Source organism: Perca flavescens, chromosome 8, assembly GCF_004354835.1.
Source record: "Perca flavescens isolate YP-PL-M2 chromosome 8, PFLA_1.0, whole genome shotgun sequence".
Classification (NCBI taxonomy): Eukaryota; Metazoa; Chordata; class Actinopteri; order Perciformes; family Percidae; genus Perca; species Perca flavescens.
In genome coordinates this window covers 25,328,618-25,351,783 of record NC_041338.1, presented here as the reverse complement: position 1 = coordinate 25,351,783, position 23,166 = coordinate 25,328,618, and the positions used below count along the sequence as shown (strand labels likewise).

At 40.7% G+C, this 23,166-nt stretch overlaps 1 protein-coding gene across 2 annotated transcripts in view; it reads left to right on the top strand.

The window, feature by feature from the left end:
• Positions 1 to 5,766: 5,766 nt before the first annotated feature.
• Positions 5,767 to 23,166, top strand: part of fam107b (family with sequence similarity 107 member B) — a 23,959-nt gene continuing 6,559 nt past the window's right edge. The window contains exon 1 of one of the 2 annotated variants that reach the window (XM_028585057.1): positions 5,767 to 6,033. The gene's annotated coding sequence lies outside the window, so the exon portion shown is untranslated. Of the gene's footprint in view, positions 6,034 to 23,145 lie in introns of those variants that run through there. The other variant, XM_028585056.1, reaches the window with a different exon arrangement.

The window sequence follows — 23,166 nt, the reverse complement described above, 5'->3', positions numbered from 1 at the left end:
CTCTCTCTCTCTCTCTCTCTCTCTCTCTGACGCACACACACACATGCACACAATTGTCACACTGACCTTGATTTCCTGCGCTTGGAAGGGCCTTCCTGCTCTCTGTGTTGGAAATCCTGCTTATTCAGCTTATTCACACAAACAAGCAGACAGACAGACAGACAGACAGACAGACAGACAAACAGATGATGAATATATGATGTACTTGTACGTATGGCATACAAAGATCCACGTAACCTGTAGTTTATGTCAGTGCTGTGAAAGCGTACTTGAGTTGGTTTGTACTGTATGTGTGCACATTCCCAAGAATAAAAAGCTTTTTATGCCTTTAGAAATTGTACAGGGAATGATGAATTACTTGATTTGTGTATCCATGAAAAAAACTGTTGAACATATGTATGTTGTATCAATTTCTAAGTGTCCGGCAAAGATTTATATCCCAGACACATATAAACTTACTGCGTCTGTGGTCTGGAGTGATACAATAGACATGGTAAGTATTGGGCACTTTTGTCCACTCTTTGGATATTTCACCCTCACTGTACTGTAACAGAGCCATCTGCTGTCATTCCTGTTGGCAGTCATTAGGCTAAGTGGAAAGGCTCTGTACAGTAGAGCTCAATAAATCTGGATGGCTTGGCCAGTAATAACAGTCTCTGCTGCGACAACATTCAAAGACTGCGGTTAAATGATGGTATCTTGATCTTTTTGCATGTGCTCACATGCATGACATTCAAACACATGCAAACATGGACACACAAGAAGGCATGCAAATGCAGGAAATGGCATGCAATGCTACACTTCAGTGAATCGTTTTTCATTTGAATAGAAGTAATTTGTTGTCAAATTTATCTTATGTGGCTGGTAGAAATCTGTTGTAACAGACGCTAAGAGGGAGGTACACTGTAATGACTAATAAGTAAGAATAAAACTAGTGACAAAAAAACTGTCTGATGCCATCTTTGATTACTGTAAGCAAACAACAATGTACCACAGAGAGCCAGCCCTGAAAATATGTTAATGTTTAATGAAAATTGAGATTTATTTGTCACAGGAATTATTGTTGCTCCAGACTGTGTTTTATGTCGGTCTCTGCGGTGTATTCATGGCAAGGGAAATGTCTGGGTTGGTATTAAAAGGGGACACCAAGAAAGGAAATGCAGACAAGAAAATAGTGAATGACAAAGAATATCAACAACAGAGAGAATGAAAAAGCATGACCGTGCATCAGCTGATATAAAACATAGACAGGCTAGGGAACAAGAGATTATTTCACAAGTGTCCTGAGAGGCTGACGCAGCACTAACCTCACAAACCTCATCCAGCCAGGCATCATGGTGCATGTGTTGTGTGTGTGCGTGTGTGCATCCATGCCTGCGTGCATGTGCATCTGTGCAGAAAGGGACACTGTGGTGTGAGTCATCCAGCAGTGATTGAATTAGCTGAACTTTTGCTGAACACTCACAGGGAAAAGAGGGACAGGCAGGAAAAGCAGAAGGCATTACGTTACCCCAATAACTGGTGAACACATCTCGGAGACAGGGAGTGTCACCCAGATCATATTAGAAAATCTGCCAGCTTTATTAAAGCTACACAAACAGCCTGCACACACCCTCTTTGTAATGTGAGCATTGCTCACAAAGTCGCTTACACTGACCTAATTGGCTATTTCTTCCTAAACACATGTCATAAATGTGGAATATTACTACAGTACAGTGTTTTATCTTGTGGTTTGTCTTGAGGTTATATTCCCTAGCTGTTCCTGGGTCAGACATGAGGGAGAAAACAGAGTGGAAAGAATGCATTAAGTGTGTTTGCGGGCGAGTGAGAAAGAAAAGAAAATGGTGGCTTGATGTTAAAAAAGATGAACTACCAATTTCAACAAGTATCTCAAATTTAACCAGTCATTTAGAAGTAGGTCACACACATTGGGGCAGTGTTTATGTACACCACAATTACATGCAATTATTTACCATCTACTCCTTTCCTGTGCTTGTGTGCTGTTAAAAATGCTTCCAATTCTTCACAACAGCAATTAATACATTGCTTACTTCTTTTGCATTTTCAAATTCAAATTCTATTATATTTAATTTCGTCTCAGTTTACGTCGTCATTGAGCAACAAACTGACCACAAAAATTGCTCTTCTTAAGCTCTTCAGTTAATTTAATACGAATACCACCCTTATCTGATATTTACAACTTGCCCAGAAAAGAATACCCATTAAACCTTTGTCAAAATAGATTCACTATTATCAGTTTTAAGACCTGCCCTAACTTACAGGAAGGCCTCTCTGTCACCATGGTTTTCAGATAACTGCCATATCCTGTTTAAAGTGGGAGGCCCTAGGAGGCCTGACAAAGAAAAAAACAAGGGGCCTCACATGCAAACCTGAAAACCAAAATACACACATGCACACACAAGAACTGTGGGAAACTCTGGGACAATCACAGAAACATCTGTCCCAGATGTTAGATTTCAGATACCAGCAGCGTAAGATAGAGAGGAGGGGGCAGTGAAGCTGTCCACTTCCAGGCAGTGACACTGAAAGAGGACACCCCCCTTCATTTACTGTACACACAGGAAGAGGCAACAACGTGACCTTCAGGATCCAAACCTGTCTGCTTCACCAAATCAGTCTTTATTTACGGTAAAAGGATGTATTCAGCACTATGGACTGTGTCTATATGTTGAAATGTGTCCACACAGGTCAGTCAAGGGACATTTTAATGTTTTGAACCGGCATCCCGTTGTGTACGGTCACAAACTGGCTCAATGCACGTGACAAGGAGGGGAGACCAGTCAAGTTAAAGTGCCACAAAGTAGTTTATTAGAAACGAGCACAACTATCTACAAATAAGCATGGGGTGTAGAGATTAAATGCATTGGTAGTGAGTGGAATGTATAGATGAGTGAGGAATGTGCAAGTGTTGCAGGCAGCAAAATGTTCAAACAAATCAAAACCTGGACCGAAAAACCTGTGGATCCTAGGAGAGAGAGGAAGAGACCAAAGGGCCTGGTATTTATAGGCTTGGGGGAGGCCTAAACAGGCCCTCCAGACTGCAGGCTCCTGCACGAGGAGACAAGTTAGTCCAGTCAGTGCAGACAGAAAACGTGCTGTAGGTATTCAGGGTAAAGAACACAGTGATTTTAAGCGGAATATTGTGTCTTTTCTAGTGCAGTAAAAAGAGGTTTCCAAACCACTATTTGGGCGGGTCTCAGCACTGTGACTTTCCCGCTCAATGTCTTTACCTCAGATGTGGTTTATAGGAAGAAGAAGTATGAAACTTCAACAGAAACCACTGACAGATGCAATATCTTTTCTGCTCACTGGAGAAGTTGCTTCACAAACAGGCCGGTTGCCATAACAGTGAGGAAGTACTTTCTTCCTATAGTAGTAAAGGTTTTAAATTTAACATGATTCAAGTTTAAATAGCAGTGAAAGTGAAAGTTAGACAAATACATCTATAAAACAAATAGTCATGTAATCATAGATAGATGTGGTAATGTCTGTTAGATTATTTTGAGTTAAGTTTTAAGTTTAAATAATAGTTCCACATTTTGGAAAATACACTCATTCGCTTTCTTGTCAGAAGATAAATGACAAAATTGTGGTTTTTACATTTAGATTTTTGTGGGGATTAAACAAACAAGATATAACATGTTAATTAGTGAGCTTTAGAGTTGCTGGACGGCACAGAGCCAGGCGAGGTGTTTCCCCCTGTTCCCATTCTTTATGCTAAGCAAAGTTAACTGGCAATAAGTGGCAATATATTCAGCGTGCAAACATAGAGTGGTATCAATCTTCTCATCTCTTGAAAAAAGATAGCACATAAGCATAGTTCCCAAGATGTCGATCTATTTCTTTAAGCCATAGAAATACACGTGAAACATGGTGAGGATGACTGGACTTTGGGTTTCTCAAACAGCTTTTACTCTCTTACATACATACACATCTGTTTCCTGCATGGTGGGAGCTCTAAATGTGTGGTGATCTCTGGAGGGAGTGTCCTCTCTGTCAGGGCGACCCTTCTCATGACTCATCCTGTTGTTCAGACCAACACTCTAAGTCACCCTTCTCTTACATTATGAGAAGGTCTTTAGGAATGTTTTACTTCTCTGACACCCCCACCTCCCACATGTTTAGATTTCAAACCCAATCCTTGGGCCATTTTCTGTTCTTTCTGTCATTTCCAGTAAGCTTGCTCCGGTAATTGTACAACAACTTACCAGACTTAGATCTTTATACAACAGAGATTGAACCCAGTGAGATACAGTCAAGAAGCCTGTCCCCCTGAAATAAGCAGGGCAACGTAAACGATAACATGAAACTAGGGGTTTAGCCGATTTAACAGAAGGGTGGTGGATAAGCAGATCCACTGACCCTTCATCAGTAAGCAGATTACTCTTTATCACAAAGAATGCTTGGGATAGTCAGTCTGCTACAATAACAAACAGCAGACTGAGCTGTTGTAATCAAAGTGAAGAATGAATGATCTTCCTGAGGGAGTGCTGCAAACTTCACCCTTGAGTTATTAAAGAAAAAGAACCATCATTTTTGAAGGACACTATAGTACACTTATTAAAGTCCGGCTGAATTTTGGAGCAATGCACATAAAATAAGTTACAGCATATCTTTTCACACGATGATGTCTTTGGTCTGAATATGTTAAAACATCATATAGCTTGAATGTAGAGTTGAAACAAGATAATACAGAATATAAAACATGATATTGATATAATACCTTAAAGTTACTTAAAATGGATGTATTTATTTATTTTAGCCACCTGGGAGCAGCCCAACAAGCCTTAGACATAATACTGACATACAGATTTTGTGGCAAACATGCAAACAGTTGCCTATTTACACATCCAGCAGACACAGATCAACATTAGCGTTCCATTTGTATTTTTCATGAAAAAAAGTCAAAAAATCCACTCTCCTTTTATACCTGTTTTGGTCTCCATCAGCTTAGAGAAATAGCTTTTCTTCAGCTGTTTGACTGACAACAGCTGCCGCTGGTAATGTGGGTCACGAGAGCAATGAGAGTGAACCTAAAAGTTGTGGGCCAATACCAAAACGATGAGCTGAAAGATGCTAAAACACTCTGTAGAGCTGAAGAGGATGACAGCTGTGTGATATCTGTGGGTTTGCCACAAAGAGAGAGCTCTTTCACATTACACTTCCTACTACCATTCAAATATGTATAGTGCTGCTTTAAGGGAAAGAAAGGTAGAACATTTAAGGGGTAAAACAAATAATATAACTGAACACAATTCATGCCTTTCCATGGGCAGCTCCCTCACTCTGACATCTCTCCATTAGCGCATGTATAGGTACTGAGCATGTGTGTGTAATTCAGGCCTGTGTGTAATGTGTGTAATAACAACAGAGTGAAAACATTGTAATTTCCCCTGCAGGATTAATAAAGTATACATTATTATTATTATTATTATTATTATTATTATTATTATTATTGTTGTTGTTGTTGTTGTTGTTGTTGTTGTTGTTGTTGTTATTATTATTATTATTTAATGAAACAGACAAAATACAAATGTCTTTAGAGAAAAAAAAACTAACCACAGGTTATAGCACTTTTCAGTAAGGCTGACATGGATACCTATGATAAACATTTCAAATCTAGTGTATTTGTGTGCGCGTGATTGTGGGCGCGCGAGCCCTTCCATCCACGCCCCGCCCTGCGCTCGAGGAGTCCCCACATATATGTCAATGGTCCCCACTCATCTACTTCAGTGATCAGATGAAATGACAGAGGAGGAGGAGGAGCCTTTGCGTGACGTCACGCCATCCCTCCCACCCAGCTTCAATCTACATTTCCAATGGGTCCTGACTGAGTGAACGTGTGTGTGTGCTACAGCTATTGAGCAGTTTACAAAATCAGAGTCTCGCAGACAGACACACCTCAAGCCTCAAGAAGTGTTCCGGAGACGCACTGATGTGGCCTGAACCACTTTGTCATTTTAAATATTAAACAGTTCGAGTTGGAGAAGTCGCGTCGGGGTCGACTTTGAGGTAGGTGTGTATGTGTGTGTGTCTGGAGCTCGTTTTTTTTTTTTTTCGTGAGGTTCACGAGCGCACTAACAAAAGCTGCACATTTTAACTGGACTGTCTGCTCCCGTCGGCAGACGCAGCAGGTTTGGGGTTTAAAAAAAAGCGCTGGAAAGTAACGAGGAAAAGAAAAGACCCGAGGAAAAAGAGAATGAGATTGCAAAATACAAACTCTTCTTTCATTGTCTCCTTTTGTTGCGGCGCATGACTTCAGCCGACGGGACAGTGAAGAACAAACACGTTGAGGTTGTTGCACAGCGTGTACAGACTACAGTTGCGTTGTCTTTGGAGCAGATAATATTATTGGCAGTTGATAGCCTAGCCTACTCTGGCAGAAAAATAGTAGAAGAAGAAAAATGTTATTCCTAGTGTGTCTGAGCTGTACAGAGAAGATGTTATGGGTACTTATGACATTATGTGATATTACAGTTGGCGATATCTGGACACAATTCTTCTAAAATATAGAATCACTCTTGTTTTTAAACCAAGTCAAGATTATTAACCTATCCCAAAATCCCATATTTGCCTCAGAGGGCTTTGCAATCTGTACAACATAAGACTTGCTATGCTCTCATTTGTCACCATAGTCCCTAGACCATAATGTAATCTTAACTCTTGAAGTGAGGGCCATTTGTGAGACAAACAACGTCAGAAGAGACCATATTTAATGGATGACCTGTATCTGAATTCCTCCTGTATGAGTAATATCGTGAGTGTAATAGCACAGCAATGACTGCTGCCTTCTGTGTCAAAGCACATGGCTTTCAGTCAGAGCTGACACACTGGCCTGTGTTGTCATGAGGCGCACAGACCAACTGTCATGTGAGGAGGTGTGTGTTTGCATGTGTTATTTTTATTTTGATGTGGCAATAAGTTTTAAACTTATTTTTAAAAAAAAGCTTCAGAGAGTTGCTGTCAAACTTTAACAAGACATTAAACAAACCGGGCTCAACTTTAGCCTTTAGGGATGTTTGCTGGGTGGAGACGGAGGAGCAGCCTGGCAAATATGACTGAGCAGCTTCAACATGCGAGATGGTTTAACTCTGCCTCATCAGATGTGTTCTAGTGATAGGAGAAGTGACACAAGCAGGTGGTATGAATGAGTATGTTATACTGTCTATAGATGCAGAGTTTTCAAGAGTGTGGGTGAGTGTGTGCAGGGAGGGGGAAGTTTCGTGCACATGTGTTAGTCATTTAGAGGAGAGTTTGCTAAACGATTGACATCTGTTTTCTGATTTCTTTGAACCCCCTCCTTCCCTCCTCTCTCTCCTGTTTCTCTTACACTGCCGCTCTTGCTGTCTTCTGTTTCCCGTAAGAGCTGATGCTGTCACTGTGTGTGTGTGTGTGTGTGTGTGTGTGTGTGTGTGTGTGTGTGTGTGTGTGTGTGTGTGAGATGCTCTGTGCTCCATTATTATTGCACTCAAAGGAATTTAAATATGTGAATGAAATGTCTGAGTTTCCATTCTATAATAGCACGTGTCCATTAGTGGTTCTGGTGCGTTTCTCAGTTGTATCATTATAGAATCTGTGTCCATGTCAAGGACTCAAGCTGACCTCAAGAAAAGCAAGGTATTTGGGTCAGGAATGGGTGTGTGTCCAGGAGGTTGAACTGGCAACCGCATGTGTGTTGACAGTATTATCTCCCACAGTCCTGCTGCCGGTCTGTCTGTGGGCACAAAACTTCATTACTCAGCAGAACACACTGATCCTTTAGATCCACACTGCACGAGACACAGTGTTGCTGTGTGTGTGCGCTCTTGTGTGTTTTGTGATCAGGCTCTGTTACTAGATATTTTGTGAAAAAGAAAGAGTGGTGAAAGACTACCTTGTAGTTGTAGTGAATGTTTGTCTTTTCCCCTGTAATGCGCCATGTAAACATTGAGTGAGGTTTCAGAGGGTCTCTGTACTAAGAGTGGAGTCCTCGTGGTTTTAGCAAACACTTCCCCTTTCTGTCCAGTTCTAGCCTGCAGGGATACTTAAACTTAAAATTGTGAGCCTATATGGCTAGGTCATGTTTTGATTTAAAGGGGAACTACGCAGTTTTTTTTAGCTTAATTTACCTTAACTGAACAGCTTTGGAGTCATTGGAATAGGGCTGTAGCGATATTCAGCTCACGATACGATATATATCACGATATTCAGCCAACGATATGATTCGATACGATTCGATGTAATTCGATACACTTACATAATTTTCTGAAAGATTTAAAGGGAACCGAGTGATTTTGGTGACATCTTGTGAGTGTTCCATTTACTTGGATTTAATTAATTGAACTGAAAACATCAATTGCACAATATATGTCTCTGACTGGACAGAGAGTCTACAGCAGGGATCATCAACTACATTTTTTTCAGAATTTTTCTAAGCACTGTGGCGGCCGGACTTTCAAATAAAGAAAATAAAATGAATTTATAACTAATACGCCTATTCTTTTTCACTTTCTTACTGAATTAATTAATAATTTTTTTTTTACATGTATTAGTGTGAGCAAACTCCTAAAAAACATGGAAACTCCCTAATGATAACTGTCTCTTTAACTAGAAAAAGATCTCAGACTAGGAGGCAGTTCACTGAGGAGTGATGGTTAAAGTCTGTGATTATGGAAAAATTATTGTAGTATGCAGCATCCTGATTGGTGGAAAATGCTTGCAGAAAGAAAGGCTGTTGTCAGGTAAACATGTCACTGTCGAAGAGGCTGAAGCGAAAAGTTGACGTGGAAAAGCCAGAAGCCCAGTTTTAATGATGAATGGACTGATAAGCAGGCTATGCACTCGTCATGTATGCCTCATTTGCAATGAAACGATGATGTTGCAAAATAATACAACCAGCATCATCATCATCACTCGAACATAACGATTGCGTCATTCACGTGCATATTAAGTAGCTCCAGATTGTCCGCTCTAGCGGAGAGTTTGGTGTGTTCAGCCAGCAGTGAGGTTTACAAGAATTTGTCAAAATGTCCAGATTCCCGGCAACCTAAGATAAACAGTTAGATTAAAAATTAAAACAGCGCGGTGGACTTAGCAGAGAGAGCAGATTGAAATATTGCTTTCTACATGTTTATGCCGGTCTACACAGGTGAGTGCATTGATAAGTATTGATTTTCTACTCACGAAGGTTTAATTGTAGCCTATTTACAGAAAAGAGACCAGCGTGAGTTCATCTGCCCCAGCGGCTGTTGGTAACTCTGTATCGTTCCCAGTCAGGTGCTGCGTGACACTAGCGGCTGGCTGACCAAATCGCTCTTCCTGCAATGCGAACGGGGGTAAACACGGGGGATTTGAATGGGACTTATGTATCGATACTCGCGGCATAAAAATCGATACTTTCTTGGGGAATAAAATATTGATTTATATCGCAGAATCAAAAAAATTGCTCAGCCTTACATTGGAATGGTTATATGACTTTTTTTGAGTTGAATGGCGGTCGTCTCGTTTCCCCCTAGCGCCTGTGAGCGGAAAAACCACCCTTGCAACTTTCGGCCGGCGAGCCGACGGCCTCAGCGTCAGCGTGATATCGGGTCTCGTGATGTAACGAATTGCTTCACGGCACTGCACACATACGCCCAATTCAGGAACCGGCTAACAAGGTAGCGATGGAGTTTTTCACACTATCGTCATGGCTGAGCCGGGAAAAAAGAAGCAGAAAGCTAGGAAAGCATTGTCGGAGGAACAGAGGAAGAGGAAACGGTAGACTGACTGAGCGAGGAGTCAGACACAAGTAAACATAGGAACTGCCAAATATCTATTCCGAAGCTGTAGGGGGAGCTCTATAGAGAAACCTGCGAGCAAATGCAAGAAGTTTTTGACAAAAAATGTCAATGCCATACTTGCCAAAACAATACTTATTTAATACCTTACTTATGATGTTGAATATAAGGTTTTCTTCTGTACCACCTTTCCTAATTTACACATTTTTTTTTTTTTTACACAAACTGCCATACAAAGCAAGCCAGTGTACAATTGTAAGAGTTATGACTTACATCAGGAAATATCTACAATAACTAACCTCATAATTAATTTACTTTTTTTAAATGAAATATCAACCTTCAGAAAATTCTATTTTACACAGCAAGTGTCCTACAGTTGAGTGTGGCTGTTGTTTAAAAAAAAAATAAAAAAATAAAAATCGGAACTGTGGTGGTTTTTCACCTTGTCTAAACATTTTTTGAGAGGAAACCCTGAAGACCTGAAAACCATTTGAGGCTGAGTGAGGCCAACACGTTTCAGTTGGTATATGCCGTATGGGCATTATTGGTGGGGATATATTAATCTTGCTAACATGGACGTGTTTTGACAGACACTGGATGCTTTACTGCCCCTCCCAATGCAGGCTGAATGAAATATTATGATGCAATGAAGACACAAGTGATGCAACAGAATCCTACAACAGGACAAAGGATCTGTTTACGCTGTGCTGTGGTTTTGTTGCCATGGTTTTAGATTATGATGTCACAATTCCGGTATTGAGTTTCCTGAGAGAGGTGTGTGTGTGTGTGTGTGTGTGTGTGTGTGTGTGTGTGTGTGTGTGTGTGTGTGTGTGTGTGTGTGTGTGTGTGTGTGTGTGTGTGTGTGTGTGTGTGTGTGTGTGTGTGTGTGTGTGTGTGTGTGTGTGTGTGTGTGTGTGTGTGTATGTACTCTTCTGAGGACTGAATTGTGTGTCTTTGCTCTCGGTTTCTTCAGTATATGAAACCTTTTTAGGACAACAACATAGAAGAGTACCATCTCTCCAATTATTGAAAGGATTTGGTGTTAATGTGCTGCTCTGCTCTCCCTCATATATCGTCTTCTCTACGTGTGTTGTGTGACTCATCTAATCTATGCACTCTTCTTCTGTTATGTGCATTTGTATGATTTAGATCATATAGAGCTAACATACCAGCATGCCAAGCTTTCCATGTTATATTTTCCCTAGAAAGTGGGTGTTGCAGGGCTCCAGACTAACTTTTTTCACTAGGAGCACAGTGGCCCACAACTGAAAATTTTAGGGGCACAACCAGAAAATTTAGGGGCGCACACTGTAAATCAATATGCTAACCAAATATTCACATTTCTACTAATTTCCACTGTATTACTAAGAAATACTTTGATAATAGATGCAAAAATTACAATGTGCTGTTTCAAATTCAGTGTCACTTTTGAAGATTCAACAACAGAAGGTTAATCGACAGCACCCTCGCTGTCATGAAAAAAAATAATTATATATATATGTGTGTATGTATATATATATATATATATATATATATATATATATATATATATATTAGGGCCGGGACTTTAATTAATTAATTGATTAATTAATTACAGACTTTAACGTGTTAATTAACAAAAAAAATAACACGTTAAACATTTTTTACGCATTTTAATCACACTTATTTTTGCACCACGGGACGTTTCTCACTGGATGAGTTTTGGCGGACCGATTATACTGGAGCACCAACTAGCGTTCATGACTTCAGACAACAACAAACCACAGTGAACATGAACGAAGAAGCTGACGAGACCGCTTTGGTTGGCACCGCGGATGGGACATTTTGTTAAAAAAAACGAACGGATGGAGGCGTCGATTAGAGCATGGTTGTGTGCAAGCTATGCAACAAGGAATTTGCATATCACCGCAGCACATCGAGCCTCAAGTATCACCTCGACGCAAAACATTTAGCAGCTAGCGTGGACGTTAGCCCGACTCCGAGTACAAGGACCCACACCCAACACACACTCCACCAGATGGCTGGTTTAAGGACCAGGGTAACTATTGGTATTGTGTTTTACTTAAAAAAACATAGTTTACAGAAGGTCTACCTACCTATAGGCTACCTGAATTTCTGAAATGTACTATATTTCTAAATATGCTATTGCTACACTTAATGGCAAAAATTGCACTGGTCTGCTGGACTTGGTTGAACAAAAATAAACAATATTTTGTTGCTTAAGCTTATGTATTCAGTCATTATTCAATGGTATACTAAAAATCCATGTGAAAAAAATTACTTCTCACTGTTCTCAGGTCAAATATTTATGCAATTAAAATGCGATTAATTTTGATTAATTAATTACAAAGCCTCTAATTAATTAGATTAATTTTTTTAATCGAGTCACGGCCCTAATAAATATATATATATATATATATATATATATATATATATATATATATATATATATATATATATATATATATATATATATATATATATATATATATAACTCTAGTCTACAATTACAATGAATTCAACTTAAAATTAAACATGCATTGTTTAGGCTACTACTGAACCAAAATAAAAACAAAACCCCTCCCTCTCCTCCCAAACCAGTCCGTACAACCTATTAAATTGAATCATTATTATATTTCTTACTCACTGTATCTTTTGTTCTTGTATTTGTTTATTCTTTTTTAGCCTTTTTTATTTTCATCATGACCGTTTTTAACTGCTCTTTAATGTTTCATGTAAAGAACTTTGAATTGCCTTGTTGCGGGAAGGTGCTGTAGAAATAAAGTTGCCTTTCCTTACAATCTCTTCTACAGTCAGTCATTCACCAGGGCACAGAAACCACCATTGTGCCTGCTTAGGAAGTGTAATGTCAACAGCACCGTGACCGCTCAGGTACCAAAATTTCAATGTTTAACGTGTAAAAAAAGTGGGCAAATTTACTGGTCGCACATGTGCGACTGGATCTAAAATTCAGTCGCACACTCTCAAATTTTGGTCACAAAATGCAACCATTTGGTTGCAGTCTGGAGCCTCGTGTTGTATGGCTCGGACTAACTAACTGTTGTGGGAAGAAACTCTGCTCAAAACTACCTACAATTATTGATAGATAGAAAACACTTTGGAGAGTTGATTTCTAGTTGTTCAACAGCTTCCAGCGACCAGACAAACTCGCCTGTAGTTCTCCCCATTAGCTGGCACCAATTGTTGATTAAGTTTCAATAGACTCTCACTAGTTGGTTTCCTCCGCTTAGTCTCGTAATAAATGCAAATGACCGCTGAGTGCTGCTGCACTGTGAAATCAATAGCCTTGGACTATCAGAGTCTCAGACACTAGCAGATTACTGATGAGCATGATTTGAGGTGTGTGTGTGTGTGTGTGTGTGTGTGTGTGTGTGTGTGTGTGTGTGTGTGTGTGTGTGTGTGTGTGTGTGTGTGTGTGTGTGTGTGTGTGTGTGTGTGTGTGTGTGTGTGTGTGTGATATGGAAGCCAGACATGCACAGGCTTGGTTTTATTTGAGCAGGCTCAGGGCTTGATGTTGATTTAAGATAAACTATGCATTCCAAAGGCTAAAACAGACATGCATACACACCTACAGAGACTCAGCTTCTCAAAGAATCCCATTGATTTTCCTGCTGTTATGCTGGGGCTTCAATCACAATAAAGCGCCATTACTGTGCTGACCACTTTGCGTAGTCTTGGAGAATGGATGATACACACAAATGCACGCACACAGACTCTAAATGCCTTCCTCCTTGCAGCTTGTTAGGTTGAAGTATAGAGAGATTTGGAGTCTCAGCAGCATGAATTGGATTAAGCTCTGTGTAAGTCAGTATCAAGATATATGATCCTGTCTTATTACAAACGCAAACAGGAACCCACACCCATGGAAGAACAGAGCCTGTTACAGCCTGAAGCCGACCAGGCTTTCTGAATGTATACCCATATCGGCTTTGGAAAGTTTCACGAGACAACAAAACCACATGATTGCTTACTACCCCAACTAAAAATATGCATGTATAGTGTGTATTTTGAGTCATGTTGAGCATAAAACAAAGAATCTGAGAGAACAAAGACTCCTGGCCTGCTTTGGACACCTGATTACCTTATTACACACGTGTGTGTGTCTGTCTGTCTGTCTGTCTGTCTGTCTGTCTGTCTGTCTGTCTGGCTAACTGGAGATCATCTGGTTTCCCAAGGTAACAGTTGTTATTGGGGTTTTCTCTACTAGCATGTAAACAAAGGAGAACCTCTCAAATCCTCCCCGGGTGTGCCCCCCTGGCCAATGAGAATTGAGCTCCCAGCTGGGCTCAGCCAGTAGACGGTGAGGAGGGGTGTGACTCTGCTCTATAAGGAAAGAGCAGCAGTAAAGCACAAAGCTTTGAATCTGAAGCCATAACAAAGACTCCTCCTTTATGACTGAGCGGCACTTCACACTGCTGCGCCAGACAAAACTGCTGTAGGTTTTCAACTATATGGCTTTTACACCACTAGGGAGACCGATTGATATGTTAAAAGGCTGATATGTGTGTGCAGCCAGTAAATGAGCACATGTTTACATCTCAGTGAGGAGGAGCCACGTGAAACATGCATGTGCTCTGCCTATAAATTGTCTTCTTAGGGTGTGTCTATCAGTGGTGGAAGTTACTAAGTACATTTACTCAAGTACTGTACTTACATTACAAGTACAAATTTGAGGAAGGCCTACTTGTACTTAAGTCTTTTCTTTTCATGGCCCTTTCTACTTCTACTCCACTACATTTCAGAGAGAAGTATTGTACTTTTTACTCCACTACATGAATCTGACAGCTTTAGGTACTAGTTACTTTACAAATTGACATGTTTGCACATGTATTTTATAAAATGCAATGTGTTTATTATAAATTAACTTACCCAACAATATATAGGCCTACAAGTCCAGCTGAAATGATTAGACGATTAAATGCAGAACTGTTTTGATTGTTTCCAGTTTCTAAAATGTGAGGATTGTTCAGCATTGAGGACTTTTACTTTTAATAAGAAAAGATAAGATACTTTATTAATCCCACACTGGGGAAATTCTTTGTAACAGCAGCTCAAAAGAAAAATTCACACACATCAGAAGAACACAAATACACATTAAATAGACATAGGAAAACATATACATAATACTTTTAAGTACATTTTCCTGATGATACTTACATACTTTTACTTAAGTAAAATTTTCAATGCAGGACTTTTACTTGTAACAGGATATTTTTTACAGTTTGGTATTAGTATTTCTTACTTAAAGTGCTCATATTATGCTAATTTTCAGGTTCATAATTGTGACAATTGTATTTGGAGGTTGTACCAGAATAGGTTTACATGGTTTAATTTTCAAAAAACAGTATATTTTTTTTTGTACTGCATATTGTTGCAGCTCCTCTTTTCACCGTGTGTTGAGCTCTCTGTTTTAGCTACCGAGTGAGGCATCACACTTCTGTTCCATCTTTGTTGGGAGTCGCACATGCGCAGTAGCTAGGTAGGGACTACCAGCCAGTCAGAAGCAGAGTATGAGGGCGTGCCACGCTAGCAGCTAGGCGAGCATTATAACGTGTGTTACAAAGTGACGAACGTTTGTCACGGAAGTAAAGGCTGGACTACAATAGAGCTGTTTGGAGCAGTTTGTGAACAGTGTTTTCTGTTGGAGATGGTAAGTCCCTTTGGGGTGGACTTTGGGCTTTTTCACTTTGTAAACCTATAACGTGCACAAAAACGATATATAACACAATAAAGGAAAGGGAAAAAGCCGAAAAAGCATAATATGAGCACTTTAAGTAAAGGATCTGAATACTTCTTTCACCACTGGTGTCTATGTAACCTGTAATGTATAACCCTGTGCATATGTCTCAGTCCACCTGTTCTCATCAGGCCCATACATATACATACAGGACCACGTGTCCGTGTCAGCTGTGAGAGAGTATAGACCAGCCTTTTGTATTTGACTGACAGGTGTGACCCCAAACTGTACCCCCTCACCAATTATTCAGGACATCTGTTCAGAATTTGGTGTGAGTAAGCACTTTGATTTTAACCTTTCATAGAAAAGTGCACATAGCGTTCATCCAAATGTTTCTGTCACTCAAAGATGTCGAGTGTATGAAAATAGTTCTCTGGCTGTGTCCCTACATGTATATGCTGTTGTGTGCCCCAAGTGATGATCACTTTGCAGGTTCATCACATTCCCACAGCATGACTCAAAAGTGGTGTCTGTGCCTTTTCAATCCCCCCATTCATTCTGTAATCTGCCTCAGCCCGGGGATCACAACGTGTGGCAACAGGACCGTGCATGAGCCACCGCATGAAATAACTTCAGTCATTGTTGAAACACAAACTGTCAACACAGACATGTTTAAATTCAAAGGGGGAGATCACAGATTGACACAAGATGTCACTTACTCTTCATCCAAACACATTAGGATATATCAACTATCAACATATACTTGTTTTGCAATCAACTCTTAAAAGCCAGATATGGAAGCAAGTCATTATAATTAGACAAGACCAAATGCAGCCTCTGTGGTTATCCCTAAATGCAAGACACGAAGAGGGATGGAAAGCAACACAGACAAAGATTTGAGCCACAAGAGACGACCGTTTTCAAGCCAAGATCACAACACTATGATTTCGATCAGACCCCAGAATCCCATTAACATTTTACGTGCTTTGTTTTTTTTTCACTTTTTTAAAATGGAAAACAAGAACTTGCTTGTGCAGAACATAGACATGAGAAGTAGCGTTATAAAGGTTGTTCTATTTCGACCTGTAATTCAGAATTACATTGTCAGGTGCACAACAAAGGCCTTTGTGTGATGGGGAAGTTTAAAATTTAAACTTCCATTTCACTGCCTTAAGATCATGAGGAGATGAGTTAGATAAGCTGATTGTGATAGAAAAATATAGCCCAAGCGATACAATAACAACAATTTCTTTTACATAGACACGTAACAGTAAGCGTTTTTTGATCAAGATCGCTTAAATTTGTTTTTAAAGAAAACTATGAAATTACACTGTTTCCAAATGATTGCAAAAAGAGCAAATATATATATGATGTGTATATGCCATATGCCTATAACACCAATTTATCTGCAATAAGCTAATATTGCCTCAGAGGATTTATCAGTCCAGTAATGATATTAACAACAATTTTTACAGTGAACATTGAGTAGCCAGAGAGATGGGAACTAAGAGATGATAAAGATGTTTTTGTATGAATATTACTCCTGGCTGCCAGGCGTAGTAATGAGTTTGGGTGTTTAGTTTTTCTAATCCTGACAGTCTAGAGCCGCCTAGTACTCCCTTAATGACATCGGGGTTTTAAACATCCACAGACACACACACACACACACACACACACACACACACACACACACATACAGTACTGCGTAGCTAAAATCTCTCTCACATGATGTACTGTGTTAAATTATCCTTTCATTGTGTGGGTGTTAGTACATGGGTGCGCATCTGCGCTTTATGAACCCTAAAACCCTGATTGTAAATTCCCATACCCCCGCGTCTCCCTAGTGACATCATCATATTGTGGGAGCGGGGTGGGTGCTTTCAGAGGTCAGTACACAATGAGGCCCCAGAATTCCCTAGCTCCTTTTCTCCTCTGCTCCAGACCCCCACTCCAAGGCAGGAAATACAAAACAGATCTCAAGCCCCAAATTCCCAGGCATACTTTTGAGGAACCATTTCCCTCTTACTCTCTCTTTCTTTGTTTCTCCCTCAGATCATGTCATAATTCAGTCCTCTTTTGCCAAATGCTGTCAATGTTGTATTATAAAGATCACATCTTTGTTTGCTGCTCACACTATCATCTTCTGTAGACCAGTAGTAACTATAAATTTGAGCTATTTACTCAGTTGAAACTGAAACTATTGATAGCATTGTTTACAGACAGAAATGTGTGTGATCCTGACTGGTTTATGGCGTTCTTCTTTCTTTGGCTTGCACTGTCAGGTCAGTTTTTCCTAAGTGGAACTCGCACATTATTTAGCTTACACACACACTGAAAACAAATGCTGTGGGTATGTGGGCTTTTTTGTTTGAGTTGATACTGACTTTGAATGTCCTTTGTAGTTGCGAGTGATAGGAAAATGTCTGGTTCTATTGTTTGAATCTTTGCTCTGGAAAAATGTGCACGTGTACGTCACTGCGTTGCCCACCATGATTTATGTGTCGTCACAGGGGAGGCTTGTAAAGGACCACGTACACGGGGCCTGTCCGGGAAATGAGCTCATTGTCACTACTGGCTCCTGGCTCCTGACTCACTGCTTCTTCTTCACTTTCTCTGTCACTTTCTCTTACACACACACACACACACACACACACACACACCCCTGCTCGCCCTCCCCCATCCCCCCACAGCTGTCAGTTAAAAGCTCATCTATCTGTGTGTTTTAATTAGGGCCTCCCCTGTTTATGGCTGAATGGCCGCTTCATTAACAACAAGGCTAGGAGATGCACGTTCAGAGATGAGAGAGAGAGAGAGAGAGAGAGAGAGAGAGAGAGAGAGAGAGAGAGAGAGAGAGAGAGAGAGAGAAAACAGGGTGTGGGGGTTGCTTTAGGGGTATTGATGACGCAATTTCCCCTGAGGGGTGGACCTTCCATCTGTGAATGGAATAGACAGGATCTGGCCCCCCAAAAAATAGATAGAGAGTGAGTGAACAAGAGGAACTATATGGGACAAGAGGGAGATATAGGAACAACAGAGTGAATGGTAAGTTTAGTTTCTAGAAAATGTTACATATTTTTTAAGTATTAGTATTAAGTTAGATCGAAGTATTAAGTGTTTCATGAAAGTATGTGGAGTCTGAATCAAAGCCAACTGATCTTGTTTTATCTTCATATAATTATGCATCCATGATCAGAATATGGGCAATTTATACCTTTCGTTGAGCATCTTTTGGTGTGTCAGCGCTCCAAAACTGCAGCTTATATCAAGACGTCTAGTTTAGTATTCATTTTCCTGGAATTAGGTTAAAAAATGAATTGACTTTGGTTTTGTTCTTTCAAACGTCAAATCTTTTTTTTCATGTTAGTGTCCATGATCAGCATACATCAAACCGGATGCTAAAATGCTGATCAGTCCTGACCCCTGTCTACCTTTGTGCCTGATAGTGTGGAAAACAAATCCTGGCTCGCTCATGATGGAGTGGGTGTGGTCAGCCATGTGTTCACAGCCAATGAGCGTTAACGGCCCAACCCCACTCTGTGCAGAGCTCTGGATGGTTTGTGCCTGTATCCTGGAGGAGGACAGGGGGGTCAGATGGTGAAGCAGGCCACCAGCTGCTCTCCTTCCCTTCATTTTCTCTGTCTTTCCAGGCTGCAGCAGGAAGAAGGCCACTGTTGACCTATGAGAGCTAAACTATGTAATTTATTTATTTATTTATTTATTTATTTTACACAGTCTGTCCATCTTGGCACTGATCCCAACATAACGTTATCGACCTCTTTCCTCTCTTCCATGTCAGTAACAATCCACTTTTTGTAATTGTTCCTCTTTCCTGTAGTATTCCCAGTATTGCCTGTTTGCTTCCTAGCAGTTTAACAAAAGAGAAGCACTGATAATGGCCAATTTAGGTTATCCATCCCAATCCCCCGTCATTAGCCTTTCTGCCCATCTGTGGTCTTCACTGTTGGGTTAGAGGAGGAAGAATGCTTTTCATGCATAGATATCCGGCTCTTTCGCTTCTAAATGCTCCACTGTGTTTAGCAGCTTGCCTATCGTTTGTTGCTGAGCAAGTAGCAAATAGTGGGTTTATCTGAGCTTTTTTGCTGAAAATAGCTGCCTGCTGCGAAAACATCGCTAATTTGAATGGTGAGAGGGAACTGAAACACTAAAGTTGTGAGCTTGAGCTGAAAGAAGCAATAAAGGTCCGTCAAGCTGAGATGATAATTCTCTGTGGCTTCATCACTACAAGCGACACCTTTGACATTACACATTACACATCTACTGCTGTTATAAAAAATGCTTTAAGATCCAGATCCAGTTTTTGAGGAGTGTATTTCAGTATTTGAAAGTCTCTTCAGTGATGCCCATTGGAAGGCTTAACTGCTAAATTTCCACCAGCTGCGGATTGGCCAGTACCCACCAGGTCTGGATTTGTTGCGGAACGGCTGCGGCCATGACTGACAGCTGAAGTCACGAGGACCCACGAGATCTCCCAAATTCACGTATGATCGCGCGATATGACCGGCTGTAGTTTCTATAAACAGAACCACAAAACCAACAACAGTTTGACTTCAGGCCTGTCTCCGCCCATTATGACGTTTTCAAGGTGTAGTGCAGGGAAATATGATCCGCCGTGAGCACGGTGTATTTTATTTTGAAAATTAACCGGATGTTTTATTTTTTTTCTGTGCTCTCCCGGTCCCGCACAATCTGCCCTGTGCTGAATTGCTGCGGAGCTCTCCGGCATCCGGCAAAAATCAAAGCTCTGCGTATCTGCTCCGGAGGGCTGCGGATCGCCGGAGCTGGGACACAGTCGGAACGCAGCCGTTCCGCAGTCAGTGGAAATACACACACTGACTTTAATGGAAACCTGATGACTCCGCCGCCGTTCCGGAGCGGATGCGCAGCCGTTCCGCAGTTGGTGGAAATTGCGGGTTGAGATGTCAGTATTAGTTGGCAGCAGCTCCTTCCTGTTCCTGAATGCTGTGTCATTAAATGCAGTGGGGTTGATGGCAGGTCTCCATGGCGCCTTCGAGAAGATGACAGTTGAGGGGGAAATTGAGAAATGAGTGCATTAATGAATGCAAGTCTTTGTGCGTGCTCATATAGCAGAGCTGGCTTCGGTGACGCAATAAGTTAGCACAGTGCAGCCACACTTATCCTTCTCTTATCATTCTATCAGCTCTAGTGCAACCTGCCTCTGTGGGCTTCACTTTAACACATACACTGCAAACGTGCTTATCAGACACATTCATTCAATGACTTCCTTTTTTAAAAACCTTTCTAAAAAAGCTGCCAAACACACTTCTCGTGAAAAGCAAAGTCTGTGTGTGTGAGCATGATATGAGTGCTTTATTATTGAAAACGTACTGTATGTGGATAGTTTCAGCCTCTTTGTGGATTTAACTATCTGTGCTACTTTTTTAGCTTTTCTTTTGGTATTTTTCATAGGTGATTGATCAGATATTTCCTGTAGCTGGCTGATTCAAAAATGTGACATTTCACAGTATATGAGATCACAGTCATACGGTCATGAGGAAGACAGGGAGAGAGTGAAGTAAACAAAGGAAAGCTGTCTTCAACTCCCTCTTCTCCTCTCCTAGACTCTCCTCTGACCCAGTTTTTGTCCTTTCTTTTCCATTGTTTCCACCAACTTTCTTCTTATTTTATCCCTGAATGCTTGGGCATTTAGAATGCTCTAAATGCTGAACCCTTTCTCTTGGACATCTTGGAGATTCAGGTCTTTTGGCAGCTCATTTGTGTGTGTGTGTGTGTGTGTGTGTGTGTGTGTGTGTGTGTGTGTGTGTGTGTGTGTGTGTGTGTGTGTGTGTGTGTGTGTGTGTGTGTGTGTGTGTGTGTGTGTGTGTGTGTGTGTGTGTGTGTGTGTGTGTGTGTGTGTGTGTGTGTGGCCGTTGTCTGCGGTGTAACGGTGTGTTTACAAAACCAGTAAACAAACTGTTTTAATGGGATTTCTGGAACAGCAGGAAGTGTTGTCCCAAAAACTGTGTACCGTTTTCCAAAACACTGATATGCTTGGAGGGTTGCTTCCATAGTACACATTTTGTTGCACAATGTTGCAAATATCAACACGTACAATCTACTCTAATCTAAGTGTTGGAAGTGGCTGTTCATTACACAACTCTATATCGTTCTGAATCCACACGTTGCAAGACATCTGTAGAAGGACAGATTTTGGAAATCTGGAACATGGAACTGCAACACTGGAACATGTTAACTTGCTTATCTACTGTAAAATTGCTCTTTAGGTGGTGGACTTTTAACTGATAGTGAAACCTGTTATCTTTATATAAGCTTTCAAGTAAAACCAGAAGGGATATTGACGATAACATGCAGAACTACCAGTGATAAAGCAGAATTTAAGGGGCTCCAGGGCTTCAATTTGAGGTTGCAGGTTCCCTTTGAACTCCCTATGTCACTTCCTCTCTCCCTCGGGGCACAGAGGAAATAGGAGCAGATGTGTTAAGCTAACGGACACTTTGACAACACTGCCAGTCTGTAAGTTCCTCTACCCCCTACTACTGGCATTAAAAAAACCGCCTTTGATGTACACAGCATGTGTGTGCTCGCACGCAGCCCCTGATTTCAGCCACAAGCTGTTCTGCCCACCTCTGCCACCTCGCACACACAAACACTGTCCCCATGTTCTGGCTGTGTCTGGCATGTTCTGAACAACATTATAGTGATGTAGTAGCATGTAGATGAAAATGTTAACTGAACTGGTTTCATGAATATTTTCTTTTCCAAACTGCCCCTAAACTTGTCAAATCTAAGATAATGATTTTATGAATTTACTGTATACATATTAAGATTTGTGTTGGCCACATGAGGGAGTCCATACATGCATTTTTTTAAAGGTTACTAATCTGAGATTAGAAGAGATTACCTATCACTGTGACTGTAGATCACAGCCAAAGCAGTGTTGTCATTTGTCAACATATTCCACTATATCCATCAAGCGTATTTATTATGTGGTATTTCTCCCTCTTTGTTCTGCAGTGTGCAGCCACAAACCATGTTTATCTTGGGCTTCTTTGTTATGTAACTGACACGGTTTTGTTCCTGGAATGCAAGAATATGGACCTCTAGTGGTGTCTTTAACTCATTACAGCAATCCTCCACGTGTATGTTTTGATTCTGAGGACACCCTCCCACCCCTCCTTTGTGTCTAGCACGTGCAGGAAAATGCTTTTTTTGGTACCCTTGATGAATATGATTGGCCCTATCAGGTTCCAAAACATCACTCCATGTTTTTAGTCGCAGGCAGGAGAGACTTGCTCACACGCACTTGAGATCATGATTGTTAATAAATCTGAGTCATTCCTCAGACTGTGGGAGAAGAAATGCATGTGACTTTGCTATCTGATCTCAGCTCATTTATGTACTATTATACCAATGTAATGCTATTTAAAAAGACCTCTTTTCACCATTTGTATGTTGGACTATTTTACCAACAAGATAAAAAAAAAGAAATACTATTAAGCTCCATACTGGGACGAGCGAGAATATTCATTCATCAGTGAAGAATCTTTAGGGAAACATTGGTTATAAACTCTTCTTTGCCTAGAGATGTACATAGAAGGGGAGTGGGAGGGAGCAGAGAGAGGGAGGAAGGGAGAGAGACAGTGTGAGCGCAGCTATAAAACAGACTCCAACCAGCTCAGTAGCAGACAG